General features: G+C 44.3%; 1 protein-coding gene across 1 annotated transcript in view; it reads right to left on the reverse strand.

Annotated features, from left to right (window-relative positions):
* C22H3orf49 (chromosome 22 C3orf49 homolog) overlaps positions 1-12,867 on the reverse strand; it is a 144,702-nt gene that overhangs the window by 102,897 nt on the left and 28,938 nt on the right. The window contains 2 exon segments of the mRNA XM_070776391.1: positions 4,597-4,759; positions 10,590-10,688. The gene's annotated coding sequence lies outside the window, so the exon portion shown is untranslated.

The raw sequence follows: 12,867 nt of genomic DNA on the forward strand, positions 1-12,867 counted from the left end.
ATGAATGGAACCAGCCCTTCTCAGAAGAGGCCTATTTCCCTTTGGTGAGGAGTAGCCTCAAAATAATGAGAGGGACTTCCCTGGTGGTCCAGTGATTAAGACTCTGTGCTCCTAATGTAGAGGGCCTGGGTTTGATCTCTGGTCAGGGAATTAGATCCCATGTGCCACAACGAAAAGATCTAGCATGCTGCAACTAAGACCCAGCACAGCCAAATAAATAAATAAGCAAATAGTAATAATAATACCAATAATAATAATGATGATCGTACTCTGGGCCTGTAACACTTACTGTGCATACCTGAGTGCTATCTGAAGGGCTTATATTCTACCCCAAAGAGCTTTTTACTTTTGAGTTGTTGAAGGAGATCACAGGCAGGAATAGAGAGATAGAGGAAAAACAAACAAACAAGAAACACTAAATCTTACTTTTCAACACAGCAACTTTAACTAGGAGATAAATTGGAATTGAAAGTATCACTGGTAACTGGCTGCCTGGAAGTTATCCGTGCTTTTAGTTCTTTATCCAACTTGCTCCAGGGTTTTGTCTGTTCCATAAATAGTCATGTTTTCCAGAATTTAGTCCCTGGCTGTGAGAGGAAGAACAATGCTCTCCAAAAATATCCACGGCCTAATCCTCAGAGCCTGGAATATATTACCTTAATGGCAAAAGGGTCTTTGCAGATGTGATTATGTTACTGTTCTGGAGATGGGGGGATTTTCCTGGATTATTTGAGCAGGACAGATGAAATCACAAGGGTCCTTATGAGTGAAAGAGGGCGGCAAGAAGGTCAGAGTCAGAGAACAAACTATGATGAGTGAAAAAAAGAGGTAAGTCAGAGAGTGCTGGGGAGCAGCCATGAGCTAAGGGATCAGGCAGTTGTAGAAGCAAGAAAAGGCAAGGCGCAGACAGATTTTCACCTAGAGCAGGGGTCTCCAACCCCTGGGATCTAATGCTCGATGATGAGAGGTGGAGCTGATGTAATAATAATAATACAAATAAGTGCACAATAAGTGCAGGGTGCTTTTATCATCCTGAAACCATATCCCTACCCCGCAACCCATTCCACGGAACAATCGTCTTCCATGAAACTGGTCTCTGGTGCCAAAAAAGTTGGGGACCGCAGCCCTAAAATTTCTAGAAACAATGCATCTCTGCCCACACTTTGATATTAACCTTGTCAGGCCCGTTTTGGACTTCTGACCTCACACCAACGGTTACAATACATTCATGTTGCTGTAAGCCACCATGACTGTGGTACTTTGTTATAGCACCAATAAAAAACTCATAAACTGGCTCCTGCTCTTCCTTTTCAGAGCATGCTCACCCACTGAAAGCCTCCTGACTTCAGTTTCTACCTGTATACCAAGGACTCTCAAAGCTTCACGTCCTTTTATGGTTGAGGCATAGCTCTACCCAGACTCCAGGGACCTCCAACGTCCCCGGCGCTCTTCATGACATGACTGGTTGGCCAGATTGATTTGATGAAACCACATTTCTAGCAATGTGTGTTGCATGAGACACTTTCAATGGCTTTTGAGGATTTAAGGGGCTTCTTTTGGGGAAGGACAGCTTATTTGAGTTTTTAAATTTCACATGAATTCCAAGCTGTGAATGGCATAGAGCTTCATGACTGCATGTGTGTGTGTGTGCTTCTTGACGAGTTTGTTTTCAGTGAACTGGTGGCTTCCATATACTATGCTGCTCCCACTAGAAATCTGGGTATTTTCCTCAACTCCTTATTTTCAGCCACCCTCCGTATTCAGTGTCCAAGTTCTATTAATAACAATTCTACCTTGTGCATATCCCTTGCATCTATCTCTTCTCTCTTCTCCATCACTTCACCCTATCCAGGGGAGGCGCATCTATCTCTTCTCTCTTCTCCATCACTTCACCCTATCCAGGGGATGCCCTAATAATTGCTCACTGACCTCTGAGCAGTGGTCTTCTCTCTGATCTCCTAGTCAGTCCCTTCTTGGGAACACACTTGGGAAGGAACTTCCCTTTCCACCTCCTTCCCTCCTGCCCCACCAGGTTCTGTATGTGTCTCCATTTCCTGTAGTTGTAAGTTTCTTGGCTCCTTGCCTGTGTTCATGCCCTTGCCTCTGACTGCCTTTCTACTCCTATTTATCCTTCAAGACAATGAATTTGGGTCCTCCAAGAAGCTGATGCGAATATAGAGTTAAATATTCAATATATATATATATATATATATTTTTTTTTTTTTTTTGTAAGGAGAAATGTCCAAATGAAAAGAAATGGGGAGAAGCTGGAAAAAATTGGGAGAGATGTCTGACCACAAAGCAAAGAGACAGGGAGAGAAGGCTGAATGGAAGCAACTGAACAGCCACCTTGTCTGAGAAAGACTCAGTGGTCGTGGGGAGTCAAAGGCCGGGGAGCGTGGCCTTGGTTTCTGTGCTGGGATGGGTTTCAGAGCAGCAGCAGCTGCAGCCCTCGGTCAGCTACCCTCCCTCTAGTGGAGGTCTGTCAGCAAGGGACGTTTGCATGACTACCACTGGGATCAAGCTTGTGTAATCTCTTTTTTCCCCAGCCTATTTCTTTCTGTTGCTCTCTTAGCCTTAGGCAATTGCCTTTGCTATAACACCATTCCCACTGTATTGTAATCCCTACTTACTTGTCTTCTCTACTAGATAGGAAGAACTTTTCAAACAAGGACTTTATCTCAGTTATCTTTAGATTCCTAGCTGTACCACAGGAAGTCAGGGCTTGTGAAAACAGCTTTACAGTCAGAGAGAGATGTTGCTGAGCCAGGTTCATTTTGCCTGATGCTCAGCAAGCAAAAATTGTGAGATGCTGATGTTCGTGGCAGAGATACTTTTTGTAAAGTGACCATGGGTGGAGACCAGAGAACAAATCTCCACCCCCATCCCACTGGAAGGCAAGGAGCTGGGAGGAGGACGGCATTTATGGGACGAGGAATGAAGCAGCAGGGTGGGATCTGAGGTGCGGCGTGGGGAAAAGCGATTGGGAAACTGCAGGAATCCTCATTCTGCACAGGCCTCTGCACAGGCAATCAGAGGCACTTAGAACGAGGCACATCAGCCCTCTGATGCCAAAAGGTCACGCATGGAGTGGGCACTGCTACATGCCCAGTTGGAGGGTCAGTGGTCCTATCCAGTCTTAACCAGTTCAACTGAAATTAGACATAGCTGACTCCAAGTTTTTGGAAAATAACTCAGGCAAACACTGTTTAGGCTATGTGCTATTTGGAGGGCATGCAAGTCTAACAACGACCTTGATTAGTGAAGGCAGGTAAAGCGGATTTGAGTAACCATTGTTCAGAGTTAGAAGGCATGCAGACATCATACCCATTTCACAGATAAAGAAACTGAGGTTTGGTGGGATGAGTGACTATGCCAGGGTTAGTGTGGGGTGCACTGGGGATCTGAACATAGGTTGCCTCACTTTACCTCCAGTGAAGAATATAAGGGTGACCGGGAGGCATCACCAGCTCTTTTTTACCAAGTCATTCTGCTCTGGGATCTTGAAAAAGGCCTCCCAACAAGGAACTATATTGGTTCAAAAATGAAATAGACTTGGGATTTATCTAGATATTCTGAACTTCTAATGAAATAAAAAACACAACAAATTTGAAATTTCTATTGTTTGCTTCTTTACGTGTATTAGAATCCAATTCTTCATTCAACATAGGAGCAGATGCTCTCGGTACCTGACCTCCTTCCCCTGCCCCCCATCATTTCTCAGCAGTCATCTCTACACACAGAACAATCCTGACTGTTGTGAGTGTCTACAGTCTCTGCCTGAGGGTTTTTTCCTGGCTGTGGGAGCTCACTTGGCCCTGAACAAGCCGACAGCACCATCAAGCTAATGTCTCAGGAGGGGCTCTCAATCAGTGCCAGACAGGGAGCCTGTGGGTGGACACTCCAGCTTCCTCACCGCAGCCGGGATGACTGAAGTACCTGTGACATGGTCTCCCATGGCCCCCCAGCAGCACCGAGTTCCACTGTCATAGTGATATCTGCTTGGTAACACACCCCTCATCTGCTATCTTCCATTCCTTGTCTCACTCCCCCACTCGTCTACCCACATCACTGATCACCCCACTTACAGTGAAGGGACTCCTGAGGCTGTATTTAATTTTCAGAAGGAAAAGAAGCACCTAACTCAGTTGGAAACGTCTATTTTACATACTTCGTCTCACTTCTTCTGAGCTAGCAGTGTGGTCAATTTAGAGGGTCTCCTGAAATTGGGATTCATACATAAAAACACTGTCTGGAGAAACCTTGGTGGTACCTCTCAGAGTTCTCCAAAAACATTCCTCTTTGCAGTAGCCAGTTTCAATGTCCTGGACAATGGAAATTTATTATGTTTTGGAGTGCAATGTTCCTAAATCTAGTTTTTATGTTTGTTGACATAAAGTTGTTCATGTAGTAGTAGTACAGGCATGCTCAGTCATGTCCAGCTCTGTGACCCTATGGACTGTAGCCCACAGGCTCCTCTGTCCACTGGATTTACCAGGCAAGAGTATTGGAGTTGATTGTCATTTCTTCTCCAGGGGATCTTCCCAACCCAGGGATCAAACCCACGTCTCCTGCATTGGCAAGAGGGTTCCTTACCACTGAGCCATTGGGGAAGCCACAGAATTGTTCATCATACTCTCTAATTCTGGGTTAGGCTGGGAGGGTCCAAGCTGCAAGTCTGCTGATTGGTCAGGCAATTCTTCATTGTGTGTCTGTCATCATATTAGGACCAGTAGGCCAGCTGGGGCATTTTCCTCTCCTGGGTTAGGCAGAAGCACAAGAAAACAAACAGAAAGTTGCTATGCCTCTTAAGGTCTGAGGTTGGAATTGGAACACTGCCTCTTCCACCTTCATGCCATTGGCCAAAGCAAGTCAGATGGCCAAAGTATAGGGAAACATCCTCAGCTCATACCAAGGCCACAGAAAAACTGTATATGCAGGGACTCTGCCATATTTTATACTTAGTTTATTATGAAGTTCTGTTGTTAGCATATTCATGATTATTGTGTCTTCTTGATAATGAATCAAAGTCCTTTAATCATTATGAAGAATCCCTCTTTATCTTTCATAATATTGTTTATATTGAACTGTTTTTAATCTATTGTTAATATAGCTACTCTACCTTTTTATGGGGGCCTCCCTGGTGGCTCAGTGGTAAAGAATCCACCTGCCAAGTAGGAAACGTGGGTTCAATCCCTGGGTCAGGAAGACTCCCTGGAGAAGGAGTTGGAAACCCACTTCAGTATTCTTGCTTGGGAAATCCCATGGGAAGAGGAGCCTAGGGACAACAGTTCATGGGGTCACAAATAGCTGGACACGGCTAAGCAACTAAAGAGCAGCAGCAACACTTTATATGCTGTTATTGGCACTGCACATATTTTTCCACAGTTGGACATGACTGACTAAACACACACTTTTAATCTAGTTGGATCTTTATATTTAAAGTGTGTCTCTTGTAAGCAGCATGTAATTGGATCTTAGGATCAATCAGAGAAAGCCAAACAAGGTAATTAATTAATCACACAGGATGTCCTGCTCCTAGGCAGCCGTATTTCTATCTTCCTTGTGCCAATGGCCTCCAATCAGGCATGCCTACAGTGTTCCTTTTTTCAGCTACAAAGTTTTCATTCCTTTTGCCTGTCTTTCAGTTTCTACCACATGCAAATGATGGTGGCCAACTCCTTTGCAGAGCAAGCTCTGAATATGCGGTCTTAGCTTGTTCATGGCTGTGTGGCTTTTGGTGATTTACACACCTGTTGCTTCCAGGTCAAGAAGCAACAGTTAGAACTGGACATGGAACAATGGATTGGTTCAAAATGGGGAAAGGAGTACGTCAAGGCTGTATATTGTCACTCAGCTTATTTAACTTAATAGAAGAGTATGTAATGCGACATGCCGGGTTGGATGAAGTACAAACCAGAATCAAGATTGGCAGGAGAAATATCAATAACCTCAGATATGCAGATGATACCACCCTTATGGCAGAAAGTGAAGAACTAAAGAGCCTCTTGTTGAAGGTGAAAGAGGAGAGTGAAAAAGCTGGCATAAAACTCAACATTCAAAAAATGAAGATCATGGCATCGGTCCCATCACTTTATGGCAAATAGATGGAAATACAATAAGACAGTGATAGACATTATTTTCTTGGGCTCCAAAATCACGGCAGATGGTGACTGGAGCCATGAAATTAAAAGATGCTTGCTCCTTGGAAGAAAAGCTATGACAAACCTAGATGGTATATTAAAAAGTACTTTGCCAACAAAGGTCCATATAGTCCAAGCTATGGTTTTTCCAGTAGTCGTGTATGGAGGTGAGAGTTGGACCATAAAGAAGGCTGAGCACTGAAGAAATGATGCTTTTAAACTGTGGCATTGGAGAAGACTCTTGAGAGTCCCTTGGACTGTAACAAGATCAAACAAGTCAATCCTAAAGGAAATCAATCCTGAATATTCATTGGAAGGACTGATGCTGAAGCTGAAGCTCCAATACTTTGGCCACCTGATGCAAAGAGCTGATTCATTATAAAAATCCTTGATGCTGGGAAAGATTGAAGGCAAGAGGAGAAGGGGAGAACAGAGGAGGAGATGGTTGGATGGTATCACCGACTCAATGGACATGAGTTTCAGCAAGCTCTGAGAGATGGTGAAGGACAGGGAAGCCTGGCGTGCTGCATTCCATGGGGTCACAGAGTTGGACATGACTGAGTGACTGAACAACAACAACAATATTATTATCCATACCTTTTCATATGGCTATTTATTCATCACATGTATTTTATCATATAGGTAGCCTGTATTGTGCAGTTTTGAGAATGTGTCATGAAACATATTCAGAAAGATGACTTTTAAATAGCTGCATAATAATCCATCTTGTGGACCTATCTTCCGTTAACTACTGCTCTGCTGTTTGGCCGTTTAGCCTCTCTTTGCTTATCTGTAAAATGGGAATACTAATAGCAATCCTATAGGATAGTTGTGAGAATGAAATAAAACCTAATCTGTCCAGTTTATAGCAGAATATCAGACACATAGGAGACATACCATAAATGTGAATTTCCCTGTCAGGGAAACAGAATGCTCATGGGAACTCCATCCCTCTTCCACTCCCACCCACCTTTGCTGGGTGCCTCTGTAGGATCCCAGTCTTCCCCACTGCAGTTGAAATAATTCCATTGCCTAGGGAAGCAATCTGGGAGTCAGAGATCAGCCTTTTTAGCTTTATCCATGGGTAAGAGCTACTCATAGAGGGGCTTTTCTCGTGATCCAGTGGTTAAGAATATGCCTTGCAATGCAAGGGACACCGGTTTGATCCCTGGTCTGGGAAGATCCCTCACGCAGTGTAGCAACCAAGCCCGTGGGCCACAACTGCTGAGCCTGAGCTCTAGAGCTCAACCTCCACAAGAGAAGCCACCGCAATGAAAAGCCCATGCACTGCAACGAGGAGTAGCCCCCACTCACCACATCTAGAGAAAGCCCAGGTGCAGCAACGAACACTACAGTCAAATAAATACATAAATAAATCTTTAAAAAAAGAGAACTACTCAGAGAACTTGGTGATGAGTAAATATAAACCCCAATAGGGTCTCTTCCTGTTGACATGGCAACCTGACTACCAGCTGTCAGGCAGTGCTGTCAGGCTGCACATTTAGGGAACTTTACCACCCATACCTGATTAACAATTCTCAACTTGGGGGGGGGGGGGAGTGGCAGATTTAAAAAAAGGACCTTGTCCTATGGCCTCTTTCAACCTTCCCACCCTACCAAGCTAAACAAGTCCCCCTTCGAAGCTTCATTTAGGGCACACTTCTTATTGTCTTCCCCCACCCCCAGCAGCTGCTTAACCCAAGACTGCAAATAATATCTGCTTGAAGACCTTTTGTCTTCAAGTTTCCGCCTGGCTTGCTTTCAAAAGCTTTCCCAACCCAGCTTCAGCCCATCCTTTGCGGGCTCATTCTGTAAGCAGAGTTATAGGAGGACACAAAAGGCAAGAAACAGCCAGCTGTTAAAAACACAAGTGACTGGAAGACAGAAATTACTTCCTTTAAGAAGCAAGTTCCTGCTCTCGAGTCAGAGATGATTTGGATCCCAGTTACCCTGGACACATGGCACAGTGCGGCCTAAGATGTCTGATGCAATTAGATTCAGCCTCTCTTTTAAGCCTTCAACTCCAGACAAAGGGTCTGATTTTTTCCCCTAAGGGTCAGACAGTGGTCTTAGGGTGGCTTTGTATGGTGGCACAGGTTGTACACTGCACAAAGCTGCCTGGTGGAGGGGCCAATAGGGGCTCCAGTCTGTGCATCACTGGCCACTCTGGCTTGTAGTCCCAGAGTGGGAAACTTGCTATACTAAATAAAGGCTCTGAACAGGCTCACAGGGGCTCTGGTGAGGCTGTATTACTTTGTCAAACTCTATCATGGAGGAAAATGGATTTGGGGTGGAGGTGAGGGAGAAGAGGAGAATTTTTTTGCCTGGACCTCATATTTCCAAAGGGCCTCAAATTTAGACTGTTTTCATGAAATCCAATTGAGTATCTAAATATAGCACAGAATTGGACAATAAGATAGCTCACAGTCTTTATAATGTGGTTTGGGAAGTTTCCATTTTCTAGTACAATAGACGCCTCTAGGTGAGAAAGAGGTTTGAGCCTCTCTGGAAGGCTCCCCAGGCTTAGATGGCCAGTTCAAGTTCCATCCTGCGAAATGGGTAGGCGTGTGGTTAGGTGTTGGGTGTACTCACATTGCATTAGAGTGAAATTTGCTCTGTTGACTGTTTGTATGACCCTGGAACCAACACTACTGTTAAAGACAACAGGCCCAAAATGGAGTCACTTAGGCTAAGCCACCACTCACCAAACCAAGACTTCATTTAATTCAGTTTGTCTTTCTCAGAAATGGAATCTTAAACCAGTCAAATAGAAATTGCCAGATCAGTTTCAGTTAGGTCATCTGCCTATAGACTCCTACCCTCCCCTAAAGGAAAGAAACCCTGCCATAATCCTTCTGCTTTTTGCCTAGTATAGCTTCCCTGTTCCTGTTCCCTTCTGCCTATAAAATCTTTTGACTTTGTTAATTTGATATTGCTTGATTCATGAATTACTGAATAAAGTCAATGATATCCTGAAAATTTACTCAGTTGAATTTTGTTTTTAAACACTATCTACTTCACTGTTTTTAGGCAAATCTGTTGAATTGATAGTTTGGGGTTTTTTTTCCCCAAGCATTTTCTCTGGTTTCCCTTTTGCAGGCCTTTTTGTATCCTCTGCCTAGAGGTGGGGTTAAAGGTGGGTGGGTGACAGTGTGGACCCTGAGTCAAGAACAAGAGTTATGGGTAAAGGCACCCATCTTCCTGAAGAGCATTCCAACCTCATAAAAACAAAGACTTTGATTTCTTCACTTTGGAACCTTCATTGCCTTCATTGTACATATTAGGTTGGGAGATCAACTATCTTAGCTTGCCCAGAATTTTCCAAGTTGTAGTACTAATAATCCCACATCTTGGAAACCTCAATTCCAAGGAATCTGAAATGGCTGGTCACCCTACAAAGCTTTTCCAAACAAACAAACGAATGCATAAAGGACTTCTGTTTTTGAAAAGTCCGGCCTCACTGAAAAGATGTGTTAATTTTCTTTGAGGATAAGAGGTTAGAACAGGAGTTGGAGTTGGCTAGCTAATGGCCATGCACCAAAGCTGGCCTGCTGTCTATGTATTTGTTTTTGCTTTTTCTTAATGTCCTGAACACTAAGAATGGTTTTTCAAAATTCATTAAAAAATATCAAATGAAAATCGTGTGACATACGAACATTTTGTGAAAATGAAGTTTGAGAGTCCATAAGTAAAAGGTCATGGGGATGAAGCCCCTTTCATCCATTTATGCCTTGTCCAGGGCTGCTTCCCTGATAGCTCAGCTGGTAAAGAATCCACCTGCAATGCAGGAGATCCCGTTCAATCCATGGGTTGGGAAGATCCCCTGGAGAAGGGAATGGCTACCCACCCCAGTACTCTCGCCTGGAGAATTCCATGGACTCTGTAGTCCACGGGATCACAAAGTACTTTCAGTTTCACTTTCACTTTTCAGGGCTGCTTTAGTGCTAAGATAGAGCTAAGTGTTGTGACCGACGTGGTACAGCCTGCAAAGCTGATAGTACTTCCTGTCTGGTCATCTGCAGAAATCGTTTGCAGAGCCCCAGAAGAGAAGGAGCTGCTTGGACTCTTGAAGAGATCAGAGTCCAATGTTGGAGGGTGGGAAACAGTGGGATGCTTACGTGGCAGAGTGGCTGTACCTCCCAGGGCAATCGGACATTGATTGGGTGGCAGGACTGAAAACACCCCAGTTTTTGGCTTTCAGAGAAGCTGACCACTTCTGAGAGTGAAAGAGACCACTGCCAGCATGGACCCTGAGGACACTGGTGATGGCCAAGGGGGATGGGAAGTTTGGGGTCCTTTTTCTATCTTCTGGGTACCATGAAGGTCTCCTGGATTCTAAAGTGACTCCCAGAGAGGTAAATGCTCAATGGTGACTGAGATGGAATTTCTACCCAGCCTGGAGGGGGTCAGGAGTTTGATTAACACAAAGAAACATTAATGTCCTACCTTTGAGCATGGGGTCTAAGCATCACATTCTATGAAGGATCCCGTTAGAGAAGGTGAAATGCTGGATTCCATACGGCAGGATCTGAGTGTCTGTATAACCTGCAAAGTGCACAGGTAAGTGGAATAGACAGGAAGAATGAGAAACAGGAGCTAGGAGAGAGAGAGGCACTTTCAATGTCCATAGGCTTGTCTGGCCTCTGTCTTCCAGTGATCAGTGCAAACCTAGCATGCAGTTGGTGCTAAATAAATGCTTAATGAGTAAGCAATGTGTTTTTTTTCTTTCTTCTAGCCCTTTAGAACCTGACAGAATCTGATATGGATTGTTTCTGCTGCTGCTGCTAAGTCGCTTCAGTCGTGTCCGACTCTGTGCCACCCCATAGATGGCAGCCCACCAGGCTCCCCTGTCCCTGGGATTCTCCAGGCAAGAACACTGGAGTGGGTTGACATTTCTTTCTCCAATGCATGAAAGTGAAAAGTGAAAGTGAAGTCTCTCAGTCGTGTCCGACCCTCAGAGACCCCATGGACTGCAGTCTACCAGGCTCCTCTGTCCATGGGATTTTCCAGGCAAGAGTACTGGAGTAGGGTGCCATGGCCTTCTCTGGGATTGTTTCTAGCTTAGTATAAATTTAAATACATGTTATTCCTCCTAGATATTTATAGGTAAGCCTGAAGTATATTGGTGGAATAAAAGCCAATTCTCCCCTTCAGTTCAGTTCAGTCGCTCAGTCGTGTCAGACTCTTTGCAACCCCATGAATCACAGCACTCCAGGCCTCCCTGTCCATCACCATCTCCCGGAGTTCACTCAGACTCACATCCATCGAGTCAGTAATGCCATCCAGCCATCTCATCCTCTGTTGTCCCCTTTTCCCCCTGCCCCCAATCCCTCCCAGCATTAGAGTCTTCTCCAGTGAGTCAGCTCTTCGCATGAGGTGGCCAAAGGACTGGAGTTTCAGCTTTAGCATCATTTCTTCCAAAGAAATCCCAGGGCTGATCTCCTTCAGAATGGACTGGTTGGATCTCCTTGCAGTCCAAGGGACTCTCAAGAGTCTTCTCCAACACCACAGTTCAAAAGCATCAATTCTCTGGCATTCAGCCTTCTTCACAGTCCAACTCTCACATCCATACATGACCACAGGAAAAACCATAGCCTTGACTAGACGGACCTTTGTTGGCAAAGTAATGTCTCTGCTTTTGAATATGCTATCTAGGTTGGTCATAACTTTCCTTCCAAGGAGTAAGTGTCTTTTAATTTCATGGCTGCAGTCACCATCTGCAGTGATTTTGGAGCCCAGAAAAATAAAGTCTGACACTGTTTCCACTGTTTCCCCATCTATTTGCCATGAAGTGATGGGACCAGATGCCATGATCTTCGTTTTCTGAATGTTGAGCTTTAAGCCAACTTTTTCACTCTCCTCTTTGACTTTCATCAAGAGGCTTTTTAGTTCCTCTTCATTTTCTGTCATAAGGGTGGTGTCATCTGCATATCTGAGGTTATTGATATTTCTCCCGGCAATCTTGATTCCAGCTTGTGCTTCTTCCAGCCCAGCGTTTCTCATGATGTACTCTGCATATAAGTTAAATAAGCAGGGTGACAATATACAGCCTTGACGTACTCCTCTTCCTATTTGGAACCAGTCTGTTGTTCCATGTCCAGTTCTAACTGTTGCTTCCTGACCTGCATATAGGTTTCTCAAGAGGCAGGTCAGGTGGTCTGATATTCCTATCTCTTTCAGAATTTTCCACAGTTTATTGTGATCCACACAGTCAAAGGCTTTGGCATAGTCAATAAAGCAGAAATAGATGTTTTTCTGGAACTCCCTTGCTTTTTCAATGATCCAGCGGATGTTGGCAATTTGCTCTCTGGTTCCTCTGCCTTTTCTAAAACCAGCTTGAACATCTGGAAGTTCACGGTTCACATATTGCTGAAGCCTGGCTTGGAGAATTTTGAGCATTATTTCACTAGCATGTGAGATGAGTGCAGTTGTGCGGTAGTTTGTTTGAACATTCTTTGACATTGCCTTTCTTTAGGATTGGAATGAAAACTGACCTTTTCCAGTCCTGTGGCCACTGCTGAGTTTTCCAAATGTGCTGGCATATTGAGTGCAGCACTTTCACAGCATCATCTTTCAGGATTTGAAATAGCTCAACTGGAATTCTATCACATCCACTAGCTTTGTTCGTAGTGATGCTTTCTAAGGCCCACTTGACTTCACATTCTCCCCTTAAAGGGATTCAAATATGAACATATTGGTTGGGGGAGCAGGTGACCCAGAGACC

Source organism: Bos indicus, chromosome 22, assembly GCF_029378745.1.
Source record: "Bos indicus isolate NIAB-ARS_2022 breed Sahiwal x Tharparkar chromosome 22, NIAB-ARS_B.indTharparkar_mat_pri_1.0, whole genome shotgun sequence".
In the NCBI taxonomy this organism is placed as follows: Eukaryota; Metazoa; Chordata; class Mammalia; order Artiodactyla; family Bovidae; genus Bos; species Bos indicus.